The sequence below is a fragment of the Cetorhinus maximus genome, chromosome 17 (assembly GCF_964194155.1).
Source record: "Cetorhinus maximus chromosome 17, sCetMax3.hap1.1, whole genome shotgun sequence".
NCBI classification, from domain to species: domain Eukaryota; kingdom Metazoa; phylum Chordata; class Chondrichthyes; order Lamniformes; family Cetorhinidae; genus Cetorhinus; species Cetorhinus maximus.
Genome location: NC_135895.1, coordinates 38,382,132 through 38,408,094, shown reverse-complemented (window position 1 = coordinate 38,408,094; position 25,963 = coordinate 38,382,132). Strand labels below are relative to the sequence as shown.

The 25,963-nt window shown below is 45.7% G+C and overlaps 1 long non-coding RNA gene across 1 annotated transcript in view; it reads left to right on the top strand.

Moving 5' to 3' along the window:
• Positions 1-2,152: 2,152 nt before the first annotated feature.
• The window catches only part of LOC144692753 (uncharacterized), a 103,668-nt gene continuing 79,857 nt past the window's right edge, over positions 2,153-25,963 (top strand). The window contains exon 1 of the long non-coding RNA XR_013579384.1: positions 2,153-2,319. This is a non-coding gene — a long non-coding RNA (uncharacterized LOC144692753). The remainder of the gene's footprint in view (positions 2,320-25,963) is intronic.

The window sequence follows — 25,963 nt, the reverse complement described above, 5'->3', positions numbered from 1 at the left end:
TTAAATAAAGGAAAACAAAATGGGGGAACAAAAGATCACCCATGACCAGGCCCCCTTGTGCTTAAGGTTCTTTAAACCTACGTTTACAGGTGCTACGTCTAGGTGCTACCCCCTCTCTGGCACCAGCATTGGAGACATCCTGCTGACTCTGCGGTCCTGTTAGCCTTGATGACCTTGGCGGTTGCCCTCTGGCCAGTGGAGCCTGTGCTGGACCTGCCTGGAATTGAGCAGCCAGTGGCACAGCTGGCATCTCCCCAGTCGCCGCAAACTCATCAGATACCACGGTCACTGGCAGAGGCACAGGAACTGCTGCCGTCATCCCGAGCACCCTGAGAGGAGCCCGCAGAGACTACAAGCAGATCGTGCGCCAACGAGATCTCACTGTGGACCTTCCTGCTCACCATTGATGGATGGGCACCTAGTTGGGATATTGGGTGCCTCATCCATCCCACACACTGACACTGACTACCTGAGGTTAGTGCCTGTGTGAGAGCTTGCAGGTCCAAGCCACAACACCAGGAACCCCTGATTCTATTCCTAGAGCAGCCTCTCAATGAGAGTCATCACTCTCTCAATGGAGGAGGCATTGCGCTTGGCCATGAGGGTCAATGAAGTGTTCACTCTCTGCAGGGCCTCCTCCACAACGGAAACCATGGCATGCATACCCTCTTGGATCTCCACCAGATCCTCCTGCACACCTTGCTGGATATCCAGCATCTGCTGCCTAATGGACAACTCCAGAGGCCCTTTTTCAACCTTCGATTGAGCATCGACCTGGTCTAGAGCAGTCCTCCGACTGTCGGCGCTCTGGGCACTCTCTGCCTCTGCGTGCACTGTAAGCAAGTATGAATCCAATCTGGAGACTCCCATCAATGATGAGACTGCACAAGGCTGTTTGTAGCATCTGAAACTCTCACCTCAGTGCACTGCATTCTTACCTTTGTCTGACACCCCAGCCTCACTGCGGCCGGTTGACCAAGGTGCATTGCACCTCGCGAGCTCTAAGGCTTCCTGCTCGTATTGGGAGAGGATGAGGAGGTGCGGGGTTCCTCTGCCAGTCCAGAACCTCTTAATATTGTTATGGGATATCTTCTCCTGAAAGGACAGAGGAGCATTCATTTGTCCACTCTCTACCTGCAGCACCATTGCAGCCTGGCCAACCCCAGCTGAGGAGCACCTCGGAGGGCAGGTCCAAGTCATGGCCCTCGAGGCACAAGGCACTCAGTCAAAGCAGCCAGGGCTCACCCCCTTGGCCAGCACCAGCATGATTGACAGTTGGCACTCAGACTCTAACACCCCTGATCTCCACCGGGGGATGGCCAGCCCAAAACAATTCAATACACTGACCCATGCCAACACGGTACTCACCCTTCCCATGTGCAGCAGGTCATTGAAACGCTTCTGGCACTGTGCCCAGGTGCGCCGCACTATGTCGTGGCTGCTCACCCAGGCTGCCACCTCCTCCCGTGCCCACTTTGTGAGATGCGGTGGCCTCCTACCATCTCTGGAGACAAGGGTGCCCCTTGTGGCAGCCACTCATCGGAAAAACGGGTGGGGTGGCTGAGTGCCCAGCCGACCTCAGGCTGGTCTCTGCATCCTCGTTTGCAGCCATGTCGCTGCTGTAACTCTGACGCGAGCAGCCTCCCTGGGGCTGCCTGCGCCATTTTTGAACCGGCCACCGGGTCACCATTGGACCCAGCAGATAACAGGCCCCCGCCCCCGCTCCCACCTGCTCGGACTTTCAGCAGCCGCCGTTCACATGGGCAGGCCTTAATCGTGGTCGGGACCCGATCGCGGGCGGTGGTCGGCTTCCAGACTGCTCCCGCTTGTCCCCACCGAGCCAGACCGATGAAGGCAAAATTCTGCCCTTGGTGTTTCCATTCCAAGGGTCTACGCAGATCAGTTACCTAATGACCACCTAGCGATTATACTCATTGGGAAGGAGGCAAGTGGAGTTTCCTTGAAGTTGAATTGACACCAATCAACATTAAAGCACCTTACAATCACTCTTCCCCGGCACACGCATCAGTCCTGTTTGTTGACACAAACCAAATAACAATGTTAGCTCAGAATTTTTATTTCACAGCCAAAACTGTTTTAACTTGCAAGATCAGTACATTTTTGACATAGCTTGGGAAAATATAGCCTTTGTCCTACTTTAGTGTGGAAACTGGGAGCTTTAAAAGGAAGATTTAAAGTCAGCCTGTTTCCACTAAAAGAAAATTAAATGACCTCATGGACAAGAAAAATTATTGCTTTGTTTAAGTGCTGCTGTTTTTACAGATGATTTAAAATCTGTCGTTGAAGGTTTGCACAAGGGTGAGTCAACAGAATATATGTCATTGTAATTCTCAGACTTCTTTTGCGTCCTTTCCCAGACAGGAATTAGACATTTGAGGACACTAAGGATACTATCATGCTGAACTTTACTTAGAAACATAGGTCAAATTAGCTATCAAATGTTACCAATACCAAATCTATGACATTTGGGTTGGTAATCCTTTTGCAATTGTGCAGGTGGTGAATGCTGCATTCCCAGTGGCATTTGAAATGGTTCTGATTTCAGCCCACTTTTGAATTATGCTTAGCAAGTGAACTGAACTGTACCAGATGTTGTGTTGCTGAAGTCCACTTTACAATAATGTAAGGGCAAAAAAAAACCCATTTGGTTCTTTTTATAGCCAACAGCCCCACAGTCCCAGAGGACTGTTTTTTTGCATGTTGTGTCTTCCATGAGAGCATTCCATCACACTCTTACATTAAACCTTATAGATTGTAAAAATGTTTTAAAGAGTTAGAAAGTGAGCCACTCATCAGAGGGGACCCATCCTCTGCCCTCCTCCTGTACCTGCACTGTTCACAAGGTTGGTTCAGTTAACATCTGGTCACCTCCAAGATGCTGATGGTGGGGAACATACATACAATCATGGAGGTTACGTTTAGGTGACTTGGCTTATACTTGTTCAAAATGGCCATTAGCTGGTGCATACATGGTGGGAATGTCACCTGCTTTTTGGATGTTATTCATGTCCTGATGTAGCGTTCATGGTTTGCATCCTTATTGGAGGCATCCTTGTTGGAGGTGTTGTAAATGGAACTGGGTGCTTGGAATTGTCAGCAAATATTGGAGGGAAGGTTATTAATGAATCAACATGGTTCATTAACCATATTAGATGGTTGGGCTAAGGATGATTCCTTCAGGAATTCTTGCAGTGATGTTTGGACAATGATGACTGGCCTCTACAACCATATTCACATCGCATACTTATTCAGATGCATCTACCCATAAAATGCAGATGACTCCTCCACAAGCTTAGATCCTGAATAGAAGATCAAAACAGGAGCAAAATAGGTGGAAATCCAATGTAACAAGATGTCATTATATTAATTGCAAAGAATAACCGCCACTCCCAGTTGCTGGACATAATGACTGATAATGATGTTGTAAAGAATTAATCTAGTGAAATGCCTGGTCCAGCTGTGAAACAAAAAGGATGCTCACCTCAGGTTCCTCTCTGCACAATTGGCTGCCTTTCCCTGCCAAAAATACTAGCCATGTTGTTGAAAAAAATATGCTGATCAGTGTAAAAGTTGTTTGCTAGGAACTGTGTATTATTTAGGGATTCATAGAATTTTGGATTTGTTCCTTGTTCACATGTATTTGGATACAAATGTAATAAATCAATGTACGGAGTTCATGGGAATGAATATTTGTGTTTTAGTGCAGCTTTAGGTTCTTTATGGCAAATTTATGACAAATGCATGCATGAACTAAGTTTTATTGATTTACATTTAAAAGTGTACAGATAGTGAATATAAATATTTCCATATATTATTAGTGAATTGGTGGCTGCATATGACTGCCATGTTCTTAATTAAAGCAGACAATTGTGTGAGTATTGATGAATTTAACAAGTTGAGAGGAGCAACAGGATTATTAAGGCCTTGCTTGGGTGAGCACAGAGGCAGGCAGGCACAAAAAAGAACTGTTGGCCACTGATGAGGTGGGAGGCCGGGGAGGGGGGGGGGCGGGGGTTGCAGGCAGAAGGAAAAATCAGTTCAATGTTTTAAAATCCCAGTAAAAATCAGTAACAATGGCACCAGTAATACTGGAGTTCCATTTTAAGGTTATACAAGACCAGCTCGGACAAGTTTTACTGGTACCCTTCATTTCTGAATTTTACTGGCTTTTCTTTTTACAAGCAGTAGGTTGGTAATTGACCCACTTAAAGGCCTATTAAGGCCTATTGTTGCAGGCCATGTATTTTCCAATCGACCTTCAGGTCTTCATAGCAAGCCAGGGACAGCCCAGTTGCCTGGAGGTGGCCTTATGGTGGCAGATGGGGAGACCAGGCAGGCTTAGAGGCCTACCCTCTCTGACTTGGTTCAGCAGCTGAAGGGTACCCTGAGGAGGGGTTGCTGCCCCCAACCCCTGCAACAGTGGCAGCCAGCTGCAAAGACGTTTTTATTTTACATTTGAAAAAAATCAGAGAGAGGGCATCTCCATTATTGTGCTCCCCCTCTCTCGCTTACCTGCATTCTTGCTGCTGCTTCCACCTGAAGGGCCTCCTATTGACCCTCCAACATCAAGAGTCCACCCACTATCCAATGACTTGGATGAAGGGACAGACTGTATTGTAGCCAAATTTGCTGACACTACAAAAATAGGTAAAAAGTCGAATTGTGAGGAGGATGCAAAGTGTCTTCAAAGGGATATAGGCTATGTGAGTGGGCAAAAATTGACAGATGGGGTATAATGTGGGAAAATGTGAGGCTGTCCACCTTCGCAGAAAGAATAGAAAAACAGATTATTATTTAAATGGAGAGAGACTAAAGAATGCTGCAGTACAGAGGGACCTGCGCGTCCTTGTTAAATGTAAAATATTATCATGCAGGTTCAGCAAGTAATTTGGAAGGCAAATGAAATTTCAGCCTTTATTGCAGAGGGGGTGGAGTATAAAATAAGCAAGCCTTGCTATAGTTGTACAGGGCATTGGTGAGACCGCACCTAGAGTACTGTGTGCAGTTTGGTCTCCTTACTTAAGGAGGGACGTACTTGCTTTGGAAGCAGTTCAGGGAAGGTTGACAAGGTTAATGCCTGGGATGAAGGGGTTGCCTTATGAGGAAAGGTTGTGCAGTTTTGGCCTATACTCATTGGAGTTTAGAAAAATGAGAGGTGATCTTATTGAAACATATAAGGTTCTGACAGGGCTTGAAATGGTAGATGCTGGGAGGATGATTCCCATTGTGGGGGAATCTAGAACTAGGGGGCACAGTTTAAAAATAAGGGGTCTTCCATTTAAGACAAGATGAAAAGGAACTTCTTCTCTCAGAGGGTCATTAGTATTTGGAATTCTCTACCCCAAGAGCAGTGGAGGCTGAGTCATTGAATATATTTAAGGCTGAGTTAGACAGATTTTTGATTAACAAGGGAATTAAAGTTTATGAGGGGCAGGCAGGAGATTGAAGTTAGAGCCACAGTCAGATCAGCCCTGATCTTATTAAATGGCGGTGCAGGCTCCATGTGCTGAATGGCCTACCCCTGTTCCTATTTCTTATGATCTTTATTGGACAGTAAACCCTTACCTTGGGCACTAATTGGCTAATTGGGGGAGAATCACAGGTAAATGACCGTTTCCCACGGCCAGATAGCAGGATTCAGAAACCTGTAGGGAAATCCTGCCTATGTTTGCTCCAATTACGTATGATCTCAATATTTTAACTCCCTGAAACAGGTACATGCATCACTTTAGTTAGCAATGCAAGACTATCAAGTCTAGAAACCACTACATAAAGTTGGGACAAGGCATCGCAGAACACAAGGCAAAGCCTGGCTTGAACTAACAGCTCTCTCTGCTGTGTGTGTAGCAAAATTATAATTTGTTTATAACTGGCTTTAGGATTTTGTTATACAAAGTGAGCAGAGAAAATCTCTTCATGGATTTCATTTATCTTGGAGTTTGGAAAAAAGATAAGCCAACTAGATGCAGATGAAGTGCTAGTTTTTATACCACAAGACACCACAGTTGTAATTTGGAAATGTCTTTACAAAGCACTCTAGCAGCATGTGATGGTTTAAAGCCATAATATACCCATTTCCTTGTCAGCTTACTCTGGGAACAGGATGTTTTCAATTTGATATAAAGGGTGGGATTGTTACATGTACTAGTATTGAGTGAGTGGAAAGCAGCTCTTCTGTGGTGCTCGAATCTACTTTGGCAATTATTGTCATTAATTCACATTTAGTGCTGTGAGCTAATCACTGACAAATACAGCTCCAGCAGATAATTGGCAATTAAATTATTAATTAAGAAATGAAGGAGGGAGAGGGTGCGCAGGATTTGCAAAAATTGATCTATTGTTCTATATTGTTTATTTGAGTATAAATGTTATTGAAGCCTGTTTAAACAAAGGTGTCATATCTCTCTGTAAAAGGAATACATAGATGGGAATTTCTCAAATTATGCTAACATAAAGCATTGGCATTCTGAGAACTACTCAAATTCATTAAGAAATTTTTCAAATACAGAACAGTATTTTATTAATAAATAATCTCTAATTTTCCCAAACCAGCCACATAATTAAAGCACATGTTGTCTAGTTAAAGGCACCACAGCAGATAATGATAATGATCCTCCCATTGCTTTGACGGATGAGTGTTTAACAAGGAAACCGATTATTCACCGTCTAGGTTAGTATCATCTCATATGTGACATCAAGCCAAATTTTTATTTGCAAATCCAATTGCAAATATTACATATGAAGTCACTGTTGGAGGGATGAGTGAAGACACTGGCTTTGTGGCATGCTTGCTTGTTCTGTAGGGACCTGACTCTGTTCTCCTGAAATATGAGATTGCTTGATAACAGAGATTTCTACTTTTTGAATCTGTCAGGGTTTTTTGCCCCATGTAGTGGGCCCAACTTACAAGCTCTGAGGTTCAGAATGTTTTTGTATCTACATTTTGGATGTTCTATAATGCGGGTTCCCATGCTCAGCCATCTGTTTCATCCAGCCTTTGGTATGTGGGAGTCCTCCATGCAAACCACATAGCCGACCCAGCATAGCTGAGCTCTGATGAACATGCCCTCAATGCCAAGTATGCAACACCTTGAAAGGTGTCTGACAAGGCACCATTATGCATCACACTAGGTCATCATGCCATCATGAAATGAACAGATGTAGCATTTACTGCAGGGTTTCACTGTTTACTGTGTCAAAGGCCTTGGTCAGATTAATGAACATCATGTAGAGTTCCTTGTTCAGTTCCGGGGACTTTTCCCAAATTTTACACATTGCAAACAACATGTTGACTGTTCCTCATCCAGCATGAAAACCACACTATGATCCTGGGTACACTGAGTGCAGTGTACAGTTGTTCTGTGTTTGGTTATGTGAGCCTGTTTACTATTGACGCTCACTGTGCTTGATTAGTTAAGACAGGGTTTGGATGCAGACAAAAGTAAATAAACTGTAGAAGGAACTGTAAACACGGAGCAGACATTTTAAAGCACTGTAAATAAATTCTGTTATACACATACAAACTAGTATCAACTCTGCATAGCTCCGAGACATATATACAACAAAGTGATAATGAGGATGATGGAGAAACGTTTAAATTTACCAATTCCTGCACCTTTCCTTTCTTCTCCAGGAGATCTACCTATGCCGTCAGATCACAGTATCAGAGTATCTTTACAGTGCAGAAGGAGGCCATCGAGTCTCTCTGAAAGAACATTCAACCTAGTCCCACTCCCCTGTCTTATCCCCATTACCTTGCACGTTCTCTCTTTTCAGGGTAGAAACCCAACTCCCTTTTGAATATCTCGATCATACCTGCCTCCACTACTCTTTCAGGAAATTTGTTCCAGGCTCCAACCACCCTCTGGGTGAAAAAGTTTTCCTCACATCACATTTACATCTTTTGCCAATTATTTTGAATCCGTGCCCTCTAGTTCGTGATGTTCTCTTGAGTGGGAACAGTTTCTCAATATTTACTCTGTCCATACCCCTTAGGATCTTGAATACCTCTATCAAGTCTCCTCTCAGCCTTCTTTTCTCCAAGGTAAAGAGGTAACCTCTCCAATCTATCCTCATAGCTACAGTTCTTTATCCCTAGAATCATTCTTGTGAATCTCCTCTGTACTCTCTCCAATGCCTTCACATCTTTCCTCAGGTATGGCACCCAGAACTGGATGCAGTACTTCAGATGAGGCCTAACTAATTTCTTATACAAGGTCAACATGACCTCCCTACTCTTACTCAATGTCCCTATTAATAAAGCCTAAGTTAATAGGGATCAATGGATTTCAGGGTTCATGGCCTACTTGCTCGCTGCAAGGATGGACAGTCAGGATGCAGCAATGATCCGCAAGAAGACAACATTTGTACATTGTCTCAGAGAAGAAAGCTAGCGAATATTTGAGCAGCTCACAGAAGACATATCAACAAATCTACAAATATTTTGCTAGCACACAATCCAAATTAAAAGAAATACCATCTGTTGCTCTTATGTATTAAACATTTCTGCGAACTATCTTATTTATGGTAACAAGAAGTGCTCCAAGTATTACTTTGGGAGGGGGACGCAACCACAATCTAATAAACTGGCCCACTGTATGTTATAAGGCAAATATATTCTCAGAATATACTTCAGTGCAATAAATCTGGTGTGGTGATACATTATTCTGGGAAATAATAAAATCTGGCTAGAGCCTTGCATGCTGAGAATTAGAATTTTAGACTGATTGATTTCGATTTCTGCAGTATAATATGGAATGTGACTGATGCATTGGGATCCTACTCTGCATTTTCACCCAGATGAATTTTAAACCGAGGACACTCCATAGGGGAATAGATGGATATCAGATAGCTGCTTCACTCACAGGCTGCAAAGTCAATCAAGAGCAGTGAAACTCAACTAAGAACCTTTTAATAATATCATAAAATGATCTTATAATAGCCAGGAACCATGTACACAGAAAAATGCTTGTAACCAGAAACTCCAGAGAGGCTCCCACCATAGAACCATAGAACCATAGAACACTACAGCACAGAAAACAGGCCATTTGGCCCTTCTAGTCTAGCACTGACAGGAGATGGGTGCTGTCTGGAAAATGACAATTCTGTTGTTTTTGGGATTTTTCAGTATGAGTTGTAAGGGGCAGAACAGACCCTTACAAGGCAAATGCTGTCAAGGGGAAAAACCAAGAATGGCAACTCTTTATGCTAAGAATTACTACTTTGCTGGCTCATTTGGGACCTGGCATGATACTGGAAGTTGGTACACCTAGTGCAATGAGATATACCAGCCTCCAAATGGGTGTAAGTGGCAATTTAGCTGCTCGAAAAAGCACATATCAAAAAAATATCTAGATTGGATCCTGTGGAAACTGAATGTATAGTCACCCCCTCCTGCTAATCACAGGTCATGTAATGTACTGTGGGGGCCTCTGAAAAGTGAGCTGTTAGCGCGGGCAATCTGCGGGGTGGGGCTTTCCAATGAGCGATCTGGTCAAGCATGCAAGCACTGAAAATAGCTGTGTAATAAAGTTTAACTGTTTCTTGACGAAACCAGTCTGCGGCGTAGAGTCATCAAATTTGGCAACAGGGTAAAATCAACTTCAACTCTGCACCTTGCCCTGTTACTGTGAGTAAATTGAATTTTTAAAAAATTACTCAGCAGCCATGCCACTGTATTGAAAAATCAATCCATATGGTGCTAATATTGAAGATTGGAGCCAGTATGTTGAGTGCCTCGGATTTTACATTGTAGCAAATGAACTAACCGTGAAGAAAAGCGGAAAGCGATCCTCTTAAGTGTGTGTGGCAGTAAAACATATAACTTGATCCGTAACCTGACTGCCCCGAGCTTGCCCAATTCCAAGTCATATAGCGAATTAGAGAAACTAGTGAAAACACACTTCCAGCTGAAGCCATCCATGATAATAATGCGGCGTTTTAACTTCAGTTCAAGAGTTCGGACCCCGGGAGAGTCTATCGCAACCTATGTAGCGAACCTCAAAGCAGTATACTGCGACTTTGGAGACATTTTAAACCATACACTGCAGGGCCGATTGGTATGTGGAGTCAAGGACAATGCCATTCAGCGCCGATTGCTTGCCGAGGTCAATATCGATTTTAAACCCTAGAAATCTCCCTCACCATGAAAAGTGCTGTGAGAGACTCGCAGGCTTTGCAACACCTGGATAGTGGCACCGCACTTCATGTTGGGAGGAACCTTTTTTAAAAAATTTGTTCATGGAATGTTGGCATCACTGGCATGGCCAGTATATATTGCCCTTCCTCAGCGGGTATGTAAAAGTCAACCACTGTTGGCCTGGAGTCACATGTAGACCAGACCAGGTAAGAACAGCAGATTTCCTTCCCTGAAGATATTAGTGAACCAGATGTGTTTTTAATGACAATCTAATGGTGCTCATTAGACTTTTAATTCCAGGTTTTCTTTTTATTGAATTCAAATTCAAATTCCATCATCTGCCATGGTGGGATTTGAACCCAGGTCCCCAGAGCATTACCCTGGGTCTCTGGATTATCAGTCCAGTGGCAATACCACTGCCTCCCTGCCACTGAGTGTGGTGCGAAAGCCAGACCTGCAGAATTAAAGCACGATTCAATGGTCACTGTGAGAAACATGAAGAAACGCTTCATCATCGGGTTCAAGACAAAATTGCTATAGATGTGGAGGTGACTGTGGAGCAGATACCTGTAAATTCAAAGAGGCAGAATGCCATTACTGTCATAAGAAGGGTCACAGGGTTAGGCAATGCTGGACAAAGTTGAAGCAGTCTGCAAAACAGCAAACAGACATGATAGAAGTAATGGGTACAGCAAAGGCTGAAGCTGCTGCCCCTGATGTTTACTCCCTATATAATGTGACTGCTGTGAAGACTGAGCCTATTACGGTGACAGTACAAGTGAATGAGAAGCCACTGACATTGGAAGTCGATACTGGTGCCTCAACTACGGTGGTAGGAGAGCACACTTTCAGGCACTTTAATGAAGGAAGACAGCCAAATAAACTTGGAGTGGACAACTGCTACACGGGAAATCTATTCAAGTAAAGGGCATCGTCACTGTCTCAGTCTCTTACAAGTGTCAGACATCCCAACTGCCCGTAATAATAGTGGAGGGAGAGTGACCCAGCCTTTTAGGTCAGGATTAGCTACAGACGATCAAACTTGACTGGTCTGAGATATTTCACCTAAAATCAGATGGAACCCGACATATTAAAACAGCCCCTTGACATCCCTCATCAAATGTTATATCCGAGAGGGTAATACAAACTTTTAAGTCTGGTATGAAAAAATTAATGGAAGGCACTCTGGAATTTCGACCTTCCCAGTTTCTCTTATGTTACGGTACAACGTCACATTTGACTACGGGTTCAACGCTGGAGTTATTAATGAAACGCCGTCTGCATGCACGTTTACACTTGCGGCAGGACACCTCGTTCATCAGGCGGAAATGCGCCCGACCCGAACGAGCGTAAAATGGCGCGCGATGACGTTGGGCAAGTCTCCCGACATCATCACGTACGCGTGCGATATTTCAGTCGGTGGGCACGTGCGGGGTCGACAGCACGCCAGCCGACAATTAACAGCCGATTAAGGCTGTTAAAGCCATAATTAAAATAAATTTTTCGCTGCCTGGCCAACCTTACGGTCGGTGGGCAGGCGAATCAGCCAGGCGGCCTTTGGATTTTTTTGTGAAACCTCATCCACGGGCAGGGTGAGGTTCCGATTAGTGATTTAAAAAAAAGAAAAGCATTTTCAAACTAATTTCTCACGTATCCTTGTCATGAGGGGACGTGTTTTTAACATTTTTAAAAATCTTTATTTTTTATTTTAAAAACCTTCAGCTCCATGAGGCAGCTCTGTGCCTCAGGGAGCTTTTACTGCACGCACCCGCGAACTTCCCCACCCCGGCAGCGCTGAGCGCTGCAGCGCGTGACTCACGCTGGCTCGCTGTTAATTGGCTGGCCAGCATGAAATCGCGGTCTGGGCCCCGATCGCGGGCGGCAGTCCGTTTCACAGCCACTCCCACTCGCCCCCCATTGAGCCTGCCCAACGAACGAAATTCCTGAGGGAAAATTTTCTCGGGGGGGGATTGTTTGAGGACGGGCGCGGAGCTAATCGCCATCCCCGATCGGCTGGGCGCCGCCAATTTATGTGGGCGGGCCAATTAAAGTCCGCCCTGCCTGACGCGCGCCCGGAAGTGCTGAGCGCTCCCTGTGCAGGCACGGGGCGGGGGGTGGGGGGTGGGTGGGGGGTTGCCTGAGTCGGGGCCTGCGCTCTTTCACACATGCGCTCAAAAGAGAACAAAAATCTCCCTAAGGCACCTCTATGCCTCAGGGAGATTAGTTTTAAGTTTAAACCGTCTAATAAAGTGTTGTCAAAATTTTTATGACATGTCCCCTCATAAGAAACTGTCACATGAGCTGGGACATGTGCATTAATTTTTTTAAAAAATGTTTCTGAAAATTTTAAATCATTCATGAAACCTCATCCCACCCATGGATGAGGTTCTATGAAAAACGCGAAGGCCGCTTGGGCTCTTCGCCTGCCCGCCAACCTTAAGGGTGGATGGGCAGCTCAGCTGATTGCCTTAATTGCTTTTTAACAGGCCTTAATAGGCCTTTGACACTTCGGTGGTGGGGGGGTGGGGGGGGCGCAGCCGACTTGGCTGCTTGCCCGCCGAACTGAAAATCTAAATGATGCACAGTGAAGTTGGAACGCACGCCTGTCATCACCCCGCGTCACTTTACGCCTCGGCGAGTGGGCCCCGCCCCACTTGCCGAGCTTAAGATTCTGCCCCTGGCCTTGGTGTTTCCAAATTTAGAGAGACAGTTAGTGTAGAACCAGAGTAGTCAGAAATTTAACCATGACATAAAGCTCGTACAGTGTAGGTGATACGGTACACTTGTGAAATTTCAGCTGTGGACCCTGCTGGGTTCCAGGAGCCATTGTTTCAGAGACTGGTCCATTATCTTTCCAAGTACAAGTGGGAGATAGAATCGTCCATAAGCACGTGGATCACATCCGTGCCAAAGAGACATTCCAACAATTAACTAATCAACCAGTGATTAATGCTGAACTATTGACTTCTGAGGGGTGTGATCGAGCTAGAACAGACATTCCAGATGTTTCAGAAGAGTTGCCAAATCCTGAAGTGCCTAGTTCCGATGATGTGTCTCACAGTGCAGCTCCAGATCCTGTTGATCCTGTTCAGGAACCTTCAGTGGTAGAGCTACGCCACACTAGCCATATAAGAAGAGCACCTCAGGAACTTGATTTATAATCACCTGAAATTGTATATATGTTTGTTGGATTGTTAAATGTTTTCCTCTAGAGAGGAATTATAAAAAAAATGAAGTGTGGGGGAAATGTGGAAACTGGATTTGTAGTCACTCCCTCCTACCAATCACTGGTCATGTGATGAACTGTGGGGGCTCCGACCAGGGAGCTCTTGGCGCAGTCAATCTGGGGGGGCAAGGTTTTTCCGATGAGAGATCTGGTCAAGAGTGCAAGCACTAAAAATGTCTCTGTAATAAAGTTTAACTGTTTCTTGATGAAACCAGTCTACTCCATACAGTCATCACAGATCCCTTACAAGAAGGCCAAACGGAGTCCTAGCTGAGGTCAATGAAATGGTTACTGGATTAACTGACTCACCTTGGAGGCAGACACTGGATTTTAATTGCATGGTACAGGCAGGCACACATAGTGATGCTTGTGCCCTGACCCTGCAAACTCTTGTGTGGTCTACACTCGAGAGTCCTGGGGCAGAATTTTCTGCCTGTCAGGCGGGCAGGTCGGGAGAGGGCGCGGGCGGGCATGGGGACGATCGCTGTCTGCGATCAGCTGCGTGCCGCCATTTTACATGGGTGGGCCAATTAAGACCCGCTCACTGTGACGCATGCCCGGTAGTGCTCAGCACTAACTGTGTGGGCGGGGGGAGGAGGGAGAGTCAGGGCCTGTGCTTTTTCGCACATGCACACGAAAGAGTGCAGAAATCTCCCTGTGGCACGGAGATGCCTCGGTGAGATTAAGTACATAGTAAAAGTTCAGAAATAATAAAGCTAAAAATTATTTAGGCATGTCCCCTCATGTGACAGTGGGACATGTTTATGAAAAAAATATCTGTTTACTTCATAAAACCTTCAGGAAACCTCATCCCGCCCGTGGATGAGGTTTCCTGAAAAACATGAAGGCCGCTTGGGCTCTTCGCCTGCCCGTCAATCTTAAGGTTGGACGGGCAGCTTCAAGAATTGCTTTGATTGGTTTATTAATGGCCTTGACAGGCCTTTGACAGTTCAGTAGGCACGCAGCTGCCTCCGGCGTGCACCCGCCAAATGAAAGATCTGAATGTCGCGCGGTGACTTCGGGACACACGCCCGTCATCATTGCGCATCATTTTACGTTTCGGCTACGCCAAAGGGAAAATTCTGGCCCTGGTGAAGCAGATTGTAGCCTAGAGATTTTTAACAATAAACTTTAAAATGTACAAATACAGATTACAATAGTCAAAAAAGCATTTGAAGAATGGCCTTGGTGCGTGCTTTCCTGCCAAACCAAGAGTGCCCTTCTCCTGCCTCTGTACTTGCTTAAAAACACCTACTCAGAAAAAATGGTCATCAGCCTGAAATGTTAACTTTTTCCTCTTTCACAGATGCTGCCTGACCTGCTGAGTATTCCCAGCATTTTCTGTTTTTATTTCAGAATTCCAGCATCCACATTATTTTGATTTTGTAATAGCCTAAAATGTTGGCGGATGAACAGTCAGTCTCATCTTTCAATTGGCCTTCCTTTCCCCCACTTGGCAAAACAAGGCTTGTGAAGTCCATTGCTGCAATGTGCAACGTGACAATGAATTAAACATTAGGGAGATTGCAAAAGCTGAAACACATTGTGCCAAAGATCCCAGCTGTGATGGACATAAAACTAGAGTGGTTGTCAAATAATAGTGGACATTTAGTCTTCTTCACAATTTTAACTCTTTTCGTTTTGTTTCCAAACAGCTTTCTCTCCAGTTAAGTGAATGAGCAAGTGGAACTGCAGTCAGTTCAGGTTCATTGGCACAAGAGACCTGCTCAAATCCGTATGTGTGCTTCTCTTCCAAATTGCAGAGATCAGTGACAACGGCGGTTGAAATTCTTCTGGGCATTGTTTTTACTGTTTTGATTAATTATGGGGATTAATGGGATAACAGCGTTGCTAAAACAATACACGCAGAAATTTGATATGAATTTTCAAGTGAGGATCTTGGGAGTTGTTAAGTCTCAGGGTGTCCTCATAAAATCTGTAATTTCCTGAATTATTGTGATCTGTCATTCTCAGATGTGACCTTTCCCTGGATATCTATATATGTTATATATATATACATATACCATTTAAAAGGATATGGGGTAAAATTTTGACAGGTGTTTAAATCAGAAGACGATGCAACTGGAAAGAGTGATTGCATGGGATGGGTTCTAATTTAGGCTGGAATAAAGAGAGTTCTTGATCAGTATGATTGGTTAAGCTTCAAAAGGGGTAGATTCAATAAATTATCAATTTAGTTTTGATCTCAGTTAAACAGAAAATATGAATAATAGAGTAAAGTTAATAGGGGTGAGTTTCCTTGGATATCTGCTGCTCAACTACCCTAAGTGTGGTGGAAAACCCATGTATGTACCATTTTAAAGTTTCAATCAACCTGAAGAGGTACATCTTGAAGATTTCTTACATTTCTTCCATTGTTGTGCCCTCACTTTATTCCATTTATTTTTTTCATTTTTATGGCGGAGTTTTCTTGTTTTTAGCTTGCGATTATCCTCCATGTCATCCACTACAAGAGTGACTACATTTCAAAAGTATGTTTTTGACTGTGAAGTACTTTGGACATCTTGAGGCCATGAAAGGCACTATATAAACACAAGTCTTTGTTTCTTTATTTCATGTAAATGAACAAAAACTTCTGGCTGGTGAACGCAGGCATGGGGGAGAATTTTCTCCGTCGGCAGGGTTGGGCGGGAGCGGGCACGGGCGTGTGCGCAGCCAATCACCAGCCGCGATCGGCTGGGCACTGGCATTTTATGTGGGCAGGCCAATTAAGGCCTGCCCAGTGCGATGCACGCCCAGAAGCGCTGAGCACTCCCTGTGCGGATAAGGGGGTGGGGGGTTGCCTGAGTCAGGGCCTGCGCTCTTTCGCACATGCATGCGAAAGAGCGCAGGAATCTCCCTGAGGCACAAAGCTGCCTCAGGAAGATTAGTCTAAGTTCAGAAAAATTTAATAAAGGAAAAGAAATGTTAAGATATGTCCCCTCATGTGAAATTATCACATGAGCTGGGACACGTCTATTAATTTTATTAAAATTTTTTACAAGACTTTAAAAACCTTCATGAAACCTCATTCCACCTGTGGATGAGGTTCCATGAAAAATGCAAAGACCGCCTGGGCTCTTCACCTGTCCACCAGCCTTAAGGTTGGACGGGCAACTCAGTTTATTGTTTTAATTGATAGTTAACTGGCCTTGATAGGCCTTTGACAGTTTGGCGGGCGCGCACCCAAGTCGGCTGCGTGCCCGCCGAGCTGAAAATCAGAATGACCCGCAGTGATGTCGGGACGCATGCCCGATGTCACCACGCGTCACTTTACGCCTCAGCGAGTGGACCTCGCCCCTGCTCACCGAGCTGAAGATTCTGCCCATGGTAAACCTTAATCTCTATTTGTAGCAGAATAAGAATCTTAGAGCTGGCTTCTAATTTTACTGAATTGAGAGTAAAAACGGATCAGTCATTCTCTTTAGCTGAGGAAATTTAGCTTTTTTGAGTCTGAATCTTTCCTTTCTTCTCTGCTAATGGTAGCAATGAGTTTTTACAAGCGCTACTCCTATATTCAGTTTATTTCAGGTTTTTTCTGCCGTTTTACATTCAGTGCTAATTTGTTTGGTTTGACTTTTTCACTTATTCTGGAACACTTTCTACATATATGTTGTTCAATTAGTGGCATTTTACCCCTTTGTTAAAACAGCAATTTTTACTTGTGATTCCATCCGGGATTGTCTTCTGATCTTATCTTCTGCAATCTGTTAGTGGGACACACTCGCTCGTCTATCCACAATTGCCACATTCAGACCAGTGTCAAGTGTATGTTTTTTTCCCCACTATCATTAAATCAGTTTGTGCTAAATGCTTCTTTTAAAATTTCATTTGGAATAGGCAAGTCTGGCACTAAGGGCTGGATTTTCATGCACGAGGCAGGTAGTGGGAGTTGGGAAAATTCCCAACTCGATCCGCCTGCCTTGGGGAAAAGTGCCCGCAAGGATGTGATTTTCATTGTGTGCTGTGGGGGGTGGGTAGGGGCTGCAGTTTGTCGAACCGACCCAGGATAAAGTTTGGAGGCAGCCACAAGGGCTGCTGGGTGCCGAGGTGGGCTGTTTAAGAGGCTGCCTCAGTGCTGTGGGCCTTCATCCCCAATTATAATAAAAACAGAAAGGCCCTCCATCCCTCGCCCCTCACCCCCCCCACTCACTCCTCATGCTCCATCCATGCCAACTCATGCATGCCCCCCCAAACAACCCCATGGCCTCTCATGCTCCCATACCAAGCTATGCCCCCCCAAGCAACCCATATGCACTCATGCCCCCATGCCAAGAAATGGCACTTCTGTGCCCATCCACCCACTATATACACTGCAAAGAACCAATGGACCCTATAGTGATAGTAGAATGTGTAAAACAAGTTTTTAAAAAAACCCAGTCATTCATTAATAACTTTTCACTTCTGGAAAAAAAAACTCTTTTTTGCTACAGCCCAATGAAGGTGTCAACCATCCAGACCCTTTAAAGTTTCAATAGCTGAAGCTTCAAGCACTTGAAAACTTTTTACCTTGCGTAAATAAACATTGTGAAATTGACAGCATAGAACAGAGACAGAACTGTCGATCAAGCAATATTTTCTCTGGGGCTCAGGCGTTTCAACAGGCTAATGGATTTCTGGTCTCTCAGCCAAGCCTCATTTACATATTTTTGGCTGAGAGCCCAGACAAATATTAGAGTATTAAAATGCTGTCAACCATGACCCATCAAAAACCCATCAATTCCACAAAGGTTCCAGAAGACTAGGATATGCCTATCGCCGCAATGGAGCTGGCCAGGCCGGGAATGTAGGGTTTGGGCTCATGGCTTGAACCAGGCACTCCCAAAAATCCAAATTCCTGGAAATGGAGTCGGGAATCCCGGTATCAGGTCCCGGCTGTCATTTCTAAAGGGCTCCTGAGTCCTCCCAACTAGGTGAAAATCTACCCTAAAAAGTTTTTTTTTCACAAACGCACCAAATTTTCATTTTATTTAGCAGTTTCCTCAATTCACCTTGCTCCTTTATTTCTCTGGCGGATGGAGTTCTGAAAATTTGGTAATTGTCAAAGATTTTGGACTGAGATGTCCCTTTATAACGTTTGCCGGTTCATTAAATGCTTTTTAATTGGAGCAACTAAGCCTTTCGTTAAACTGAAGGCAGAATTTTTAGTCACAGATGGGGTGAGTGTGGATCTGGGCAGGTGGCTGGTTTGACAACACTATCCTGCCCCAGGGCCATTTTCCCAGAAGCGGGATGGGGGATGGCAAGGTTATCACCTGTATGCTAATTAAGGGCCTTAAAAAACCCATTAAGGCAAATTGTCAATGGTAACTAAGCCTTGGGGACTTGGCCAGCTGCCTGGAGGTGATCTCTTGGTGGCAGGCTTTCAGGCCCTTCTTACCTGGCCAACAACAGCTGCAGCCACAGGACTTACTGCGGAGGTGCCAATGGTGGCCCAACTGCTGAAGACACTTCTAAATTTAAAAGTTTAAAATGTTGAAGAGAGGGTGCCCAGAAGGAAAAAAACAGTTCAGATCAGTACTCTTTTTCCCAGTTTTTACTGGTGATCCATTTTAAGGGGCAGGATTTTAATTCCCACGGGCAGGCGCACGCCCGACCCAATCAGGCGCCAAATAGTGCACGATGACGTTGGGCAAGTGTCAATGTTTCAGTCGGCGGGCACTCCGCCGACAATTAAGATGCCCATTGAGGCTCTTGATCAATTAATTTAACCTATTTTTTGCTGCCCGTCCAACCTTACAGTTGGCGGGCAGACAAATCAGCCAGGCGTCCTTTTGATCTTTTAGCGAACTTCATCCACGGGCGGGATGAGGTTTCCACAATTAAATAAAAAATGAATATAAATTTTTGGGCAGAACATTTATTCTATTAATATTATTGTGAGTGGGTCCCATGTCGGGACATTTTTTTCAGATTTTAAAGATGTTCAGCTCCCTGAGGCAGTTCCCTGCCTTCAGGGAGCTTTCGGTGCGCGCTCCCCGGTGCATGCTCAGACTTCTGCGCTCGTCCTCCCCCCGCCCCCACCCCGGCAGCGCTGTTTTCAGCGCGCGTTTCTCGCTGGCTGGCCATTAATTGGCCAGCCGGCATGAAGTTGCGGTCGGAGGTTGATCGCGGGTGGCGGGCCGTTTCCCGGCCACTCCTAGGGCCTGCCCACCGTGCCCGCCCAAAGACCCGAGAATCCTGCCCAAGGTACACAAGGCCAGAATGGACCAGTATTCCTATTTCCTAGTCTTTCCTGTTTTTTCGTTCTGAGGCGTTTTCTCTCTCCCTCTTGCTCACTTACCTGAACTTCAAGCTGCTGCTTCTTCACTAATTGGACTTCGAATGTCCTTAATTGGACAGTGAGTCTGCCCTCTGGCCAGTATTTGGCCAATTCAGAGAAAATCTCTGGTGGGTGTCTGTTCCCCACACAATGCTGAGTTGTGACCCTCACTTGATCCTGACATCAGGGTCCCAGCCCAAAGGGTAAAACCCTGCCCTATAAGTTTAACCTTTATTTGCAGTCAAAAATAAAGTGTTTCTTAACAACATTTTTGTTTGTATTTGTGACACAATATTACCTCACTTTTTTGACGTACTTACTTCACGCAAAGCCTTTTGGAAATTCTCCAGTTTTCTCGTCCATTTCCATAGCGGCATTCTGAATCTGCATTTATAAATGTTTTATTTATGTTTTTTAAAGAAAAATGAGAAGAAACATCCGCATCCCAGCTTGTAATGGGTTTTATAAATATTTAACTGAGAAGACATCAAAACAGGTTCTCCAAGGAGAAGTTTATGTCCGTGACATCCAAATTGGCTTATTAATGACCAGTTCTAATGAGACAAACTGCCTCTTAAGGAAGACCACATACAAAGCTTAAACAGAGTTCATCCCCCACTCTTCCACTCTGACACTACCACTTCACTAGCCCGTTAGATGTGACCAAGCTGAAATTGTCAAATCTGGGATGCAGCCTCAATCCCTGAAAAAGAGGTGAATGAGATGTATTTCCCCACTACATCTGGTGCTGGAAGCCATTTCTGCCGAATTAACATCTGCCACTGAATTTCCTCATCTCCTTCAGCTCTCCTGTGGTCTGCCCATCAAGTCGACACTTGCTTCGTTTGACTATGGCAAAGTGGAAGATGGTGGATTTCCTGCATTTTAGCCACATAAAGTAGATTAGACACAGTTCAGTGAGGTATAGCAGTTGTCAGAATATGCTATTGAAAAGGGAATTGAGGAGTTTCTAACACAGAAGAGTTTGCAGTCTTGAAAAATGGTTTCTAGAGGAAGGAAAAAGTTCTGCTTACAGGCTGCTACATTTGCTTTATACCACTTTTTACAGATTATCTGACCTTCAACCCAATGTTAGGATCTCTCAGGAGCAGATATGACATTCCTTATTATTACCTATTTAGGCTTTTAATAGATGCCATGTGAGGACCAGGAACACAGGCAGTCATTGGCTGGTCCTGTGGTAGCTTGTTCCTTGGGAGCTTTGGTGCTGCCACCCATGTTCCACTGATATAGGGCTATCATGGCAATATCTTGTGGTGCTTTCTTGAGAGATGGCAGTATCATGCAACTATGTCTCCAGGATGGCTTGGTCCTCTTCACCATCAGCATCATCATCCCTTTCCTCCTCTGCCTCCTGTTGCTGTGGTGGATCAGCAAAACAATAGGGTAGAAGCTAACAAAGGATGAGCAAATGCCCTTGGTTTTAAGGAAACAGAGGAGGAGGTAGAAGTTTGTGTCTGTCTGGTGTTTCACAGGGATGCCATGGTGTCAGTGTATGTAGCAAGTCAGTAACCTGAGGCTGGAAAAATATTGTGTCATTGTGAACAGAAGTTGCGACAATCAGATGGTAATTAGAGGCTTTTTGTTTGCTTTGGTAGCCCCAATCACGTTGCTTAATCTTGCTTCAATTTAATTAAAAATATAATGCATTATATTGTTATTTCTTCAGTAAACTACTGCCTAACTCTTTTACTTCTCCATTCTGTGGTAAACCTATCCAATCATGTTTCATATAGTACATGCTCCTTATAACACTGTTTGTGAAAATTACATTGTCACCTGCAATCTCGAAACTATAGGTAAGAAAGGAATCTATGGCCACTTTGACCAAAGGCCTCTTGACAGGCCATTTCATTGCTCTAATGTTGGAGTTCAATATAAAATGTCACTTGGTCTGGTTCCTGGCATGCAGATCACAATATAGTTTGGCATTACTAAACAAAAGTATATCTTATGTAGACAAGTAAAAACGTTTAAGCAATTAGGGTTGAACACACTACTTGAGTACTTCAGGGGCAGAATTTTTCCACCAGCGTGCAGTGGGCGGGACCTGCATGCCAACGCATAAAATGACGCGTGGTGACGTCGGGCATGTGTCCCGGTGTCACCGCGCGCCATCGCAATATTTCGCTGGCCGGGCACGCGGCAATGTCAGTTGCGCATCCACCAGTAATTACCGGACCAATTAAGGTAGTTGAGGCTCCAATTGTCATGGATTTTAAGGCTCATGTGTGATATTCGGCTTGTCGCACGGGCACAGTGGGCAGGCGGCTATCCGAAACTTTAATGAAGCTCATCCACGGGTGGGAAAGAGGGATCATTGTTTTTGCGAATCCAGACATTTAATGGTTAGCGCTCAGAAGTTATTGAAAGTTGCGTGTGTGAGGTGGAGAAGTGTCAAATGCACAGCAGCTGCTTGGACTCCACTCATAAGCTTCAGGTCAGCACTTTTCAGCGAGGATTTGTTTTGGGGCATGTTGGTTTCAGCAAGCCTCCCTAAGCCTGAGAATGGGAGGTGATCTCTCCACTGGAGGCATCTGAGGAGGGAGGGAAGAGGCCATGAGTGCATGTTCAGCCTCCAGGGGAGCCACCTTTGGGAGGACAGGCACAGGCATGAGGGGTGCAGCGCCAAGAGGTAGTCCAAGGCGCAAGGGGCTGCAGAAGACGCCACTATTCTGCTGCCAGGTTATACAGAGTGCGAAGCACCTACCTCAATATGTCTGAGGTGCAGTGCTGAAGGAGGCTCCAACTGCCAAGGGAGACAGTCAACAATATCTGTCAGATGATTGCTCCAGAGATCTCAGCTAACTGTGTGGGTGGGCACCCCATGCCCGTGGCTCTAAAGGACACAGCTGCCCTCAACTTCTATGCTTCCGGCTCTTTCCAGAGCTCAGTGGGTGATCTCTGCAGTGTCTCCCAATCAGCTGTCCACACTTCTGTCAAGCTGGTCACAAACGTTCTGTTCAGGCGTGCATTGACCTTCATCCACTACTGTTGGGACGAGGCCAGCCAGACAAAGTGAACCAGAGGCTTTGCGGCCATTGCTGGCTTCCCCCGCGTCCAGGGTACAATAGACTGTACACATGTGCCCATCAAGGTGCCAGCAGGTGAGCCCGGTGCCTTCGTCAACAGGAAGGGTTTCCACTCCATGAACATGCAGATAGTGTGTGATCCCAGGATGCTGATTCTACAAGTCTGTGCAAGGTACCCAGGCAGCTCCCACGAAGCCTACATCCTCAGACACTCCCAGGTGCCGGGGATCTTCAGTGCTCCAGCCCGGCTGGATGGTTGGCTGCTGGGTGACAAGGGCTCTCCCCTCAGAGGGGGGCTCGTGACGCCTCTCCGCCATCCATGAACAGAAGCTAAGCAGCTGTACAATAGGAGCCATGTGTCCACAAGGGCTGTGGTGGAGAGAGCCATCGGTCTTCTCAAAATGCGCTTCAGATGCCTGGGCCGTTCTGGGGGCGCACTCCAGTACCCCCCAAATCGAGTGATAGTGGTTGAATGTTGCGCTCTGCACAATCTAGCTCTGCAAAGGGGGGACGCTGAGGAGTAAGATGATGTAGACAGAGTGGCTGGGGCTGAGCATGATGAGTCCAGCAGTGAGTCTGAGGATGAGCACGCAACGGGAAATGATCAGGGGGCATAGGCTGATCCGGGCATGCTCCAGGGAGGCAAGGACAGCCGGGACGCTCTAATCCAAGGAACCTTTAGCTAGCACAGCACATGTGGATCTGCAACTCAAGCCTGGCATTTATCCTCCATCCTAGAGGCCTCATCTGTCTGGATTGGCGATGGGCGCAGTGAATAAATCTAAAAGACACACAAATCAGAAATCAAATCCCAGGAATCCATGCACCATCTCAAAAAAAGAGGCACCCACAGCCATTTGAGAAGACATAAATTTAACACTGTAAGTAAAGTTTCTTCACGTAACAGAAATAAAATGGTAAAAAGCAAAATATTGTGGAAACTGGAAATCTATAACATAAACAAAAATACCTGGAAAAACTCAGCAGGTCTGACAGCATCTGCGGAGAGGGATAAAGTTGACGTTTCGAGTCCGTATGACCCTTCATCAGAACTAAGACATATAGAAATGAGATGAAATATAAGCTAGTAGAAGGGGCAGGAGAGCTCGATAGGGGGCCAGTGATAGGTGGAGACCAAGAAGAGACTGCCAAAGGTGTCATAGACCAAAAGACAAAGGGGTGTTGACGGTGGTGATATTAGCTAAAGGATGTGCTAATGGGGACATTAAGGGTAGCAAGCAGGACAAGCTAGTGGCAGATGGCCCTAGTGTGGGTGGGATGAGGAGAAGGGATCGAAATGGGCTAAAAGGTGGAGATGAAACAATAGATCGAAATAAATTTAAAAATAGGAGGGAAGAGAAAAAAATATAGTTGTAAAAAAAAAATAAATTATTGGAAAAAGGAGGAATCGGAAAGGGGGTGGGGATGGAGGAGAGAGTTCATGATCTGAAATTGTTGAACTCAATATTCAGTCCGGAAGGCTGTAAAGTGCCTAGTCAGAAGATGAGGTGCTGATCCTCCAGTTTGCGTTGAGCTTCACTGGAACATTGCAGCAGGCCAAGGATGGACATGTGGGCATGTGAGCAGGGTGGTGTGTTGAAATGGCAAGCGACAGGGAGGTCTGGATCATGCTTGCGGACAGACCGAAGGTGTTCTGCAAAGTGACCACCCAGTCTGCGTTTGGTCTCTCCAGTATAGAGGAGACTGCATTGGAAGCAGCAAATGCAGTAGACTAAATTGAGGGAAGTGCAAGTAAAGTGCTGCTTCACTTGAAAGGAGTGTTTGGGCCCTTGGACAGTGAGGAGGGGGGGAGTGAAGGGGCAGGTGTTGCACCTTCTGCGGTTGCATGGGAAGGTGCCGTGGGTGGGGGTTGAGGTGTAGGGGGTGATGGAGGAGTGGACCAGGGTGTCCCGGAGGGAACGATCCCTGCGGAAAGCCGCCGGGGTGGGGGGGGGGGGGTGAAGGGAAGATGTGTTTGGTGGTGGCATCATACTGGAGTTGGCGGAAATGGCAGAGGATGATCCTTTGAACGCGGAGGCTGGTGGGGTGATAAGTGAGGACAAAGGGGACACTATCATGGTTCTTGGAGGGAGAAGAAGGTGTGAGGGCAGATGCGCGGGAGATGGGCCGGACACGGTTGAGGGCCCTGTCAACCATTGTGGGTGGAAAACCTTGGTTAAGGAAGAAGGAAGACATGTCAGAGGAACTGTTTTGGAAAGTGACATCATCAAAACAGATGCGACGGAAGCGAAGGAACTGAGAGAATGGGATGGAGTCCTTACAGGAAGCGGGGTGTGAGGAGCTGTAGTCAAGGTAGCTGTGGGAGTCGGTAGGCTTGTAATGAATATTGGTGGACAGTCTATCACCAAAAATTGAGACAGAGAGGTCAAGGAAGGGAAGGGAAGTGTCAGTGATGGACCACGTTAAAATGATGGAGGGGTGGAAATTGGAAGCAAAATTAATACATTTTTCCAGATCCAGACGAGAGCATGAAGCAGCACCGAAGCAGTCATCAATGTACTGGAGAAAGAGTTGTGGGAGGGGGCCGGAGTAGGACTGGAACAAGGAATGTTCCACATACCCCATAAAGAGACAGGCATAACTGGGGCCCATGTGGGTACCCATAGCCACACCTTTTATTTGGAGGAAGTGAGATGAGTTTAAGGAGAAATTGTTCAGTGAGAGAACAAGTTCAGCCAGACGGAGGAGAGTAGTGGTGGATGGGGATTGTTCGGGCCTCTGTTCAAGGAAGAAGCAGAGAACCCTCAGCCCATCCCGGTGGGGGATGGAGGTGTAGAGGGATTGGACGTCCACAGCGAAGAGGATGTGGTTGGGTCCAGGGAACTGGAAATTGTTGATATGATGTAGGGCGTGAGAAGAATCGCGGATGTAGGTGGGAAGAGACTGGACAAGGGGAGAGAGAATGGAGTCAAGATAGCAAGAAATGAGTTCCGTGAGGCAGGAACAGGCTGACACGATCGGTCTGCCGGGACAGTCCTGTTTGTGGATTTTGGGTAGGAGGTAGAAGCGGGCTGCCCGAGGTTGGGAGACTATGAGGTTGGAAGCTGTGGAAGGAAGATCTCCAGAGGAGTTGAGGTCAGTGACTGTCCTGGAAACAATGGCTTGATGTTCAGTGGTGGGGTCATGCTCCAGGGGGAGGTAGGAGGAAGTGTCTGCGAGTTGACGCTCAGCCTCTGCGAGGTAGAGGTCAGTGCGCCAGACAACAACAGCACCACCCTTGTCAGCGGGTTTGATGACAATGT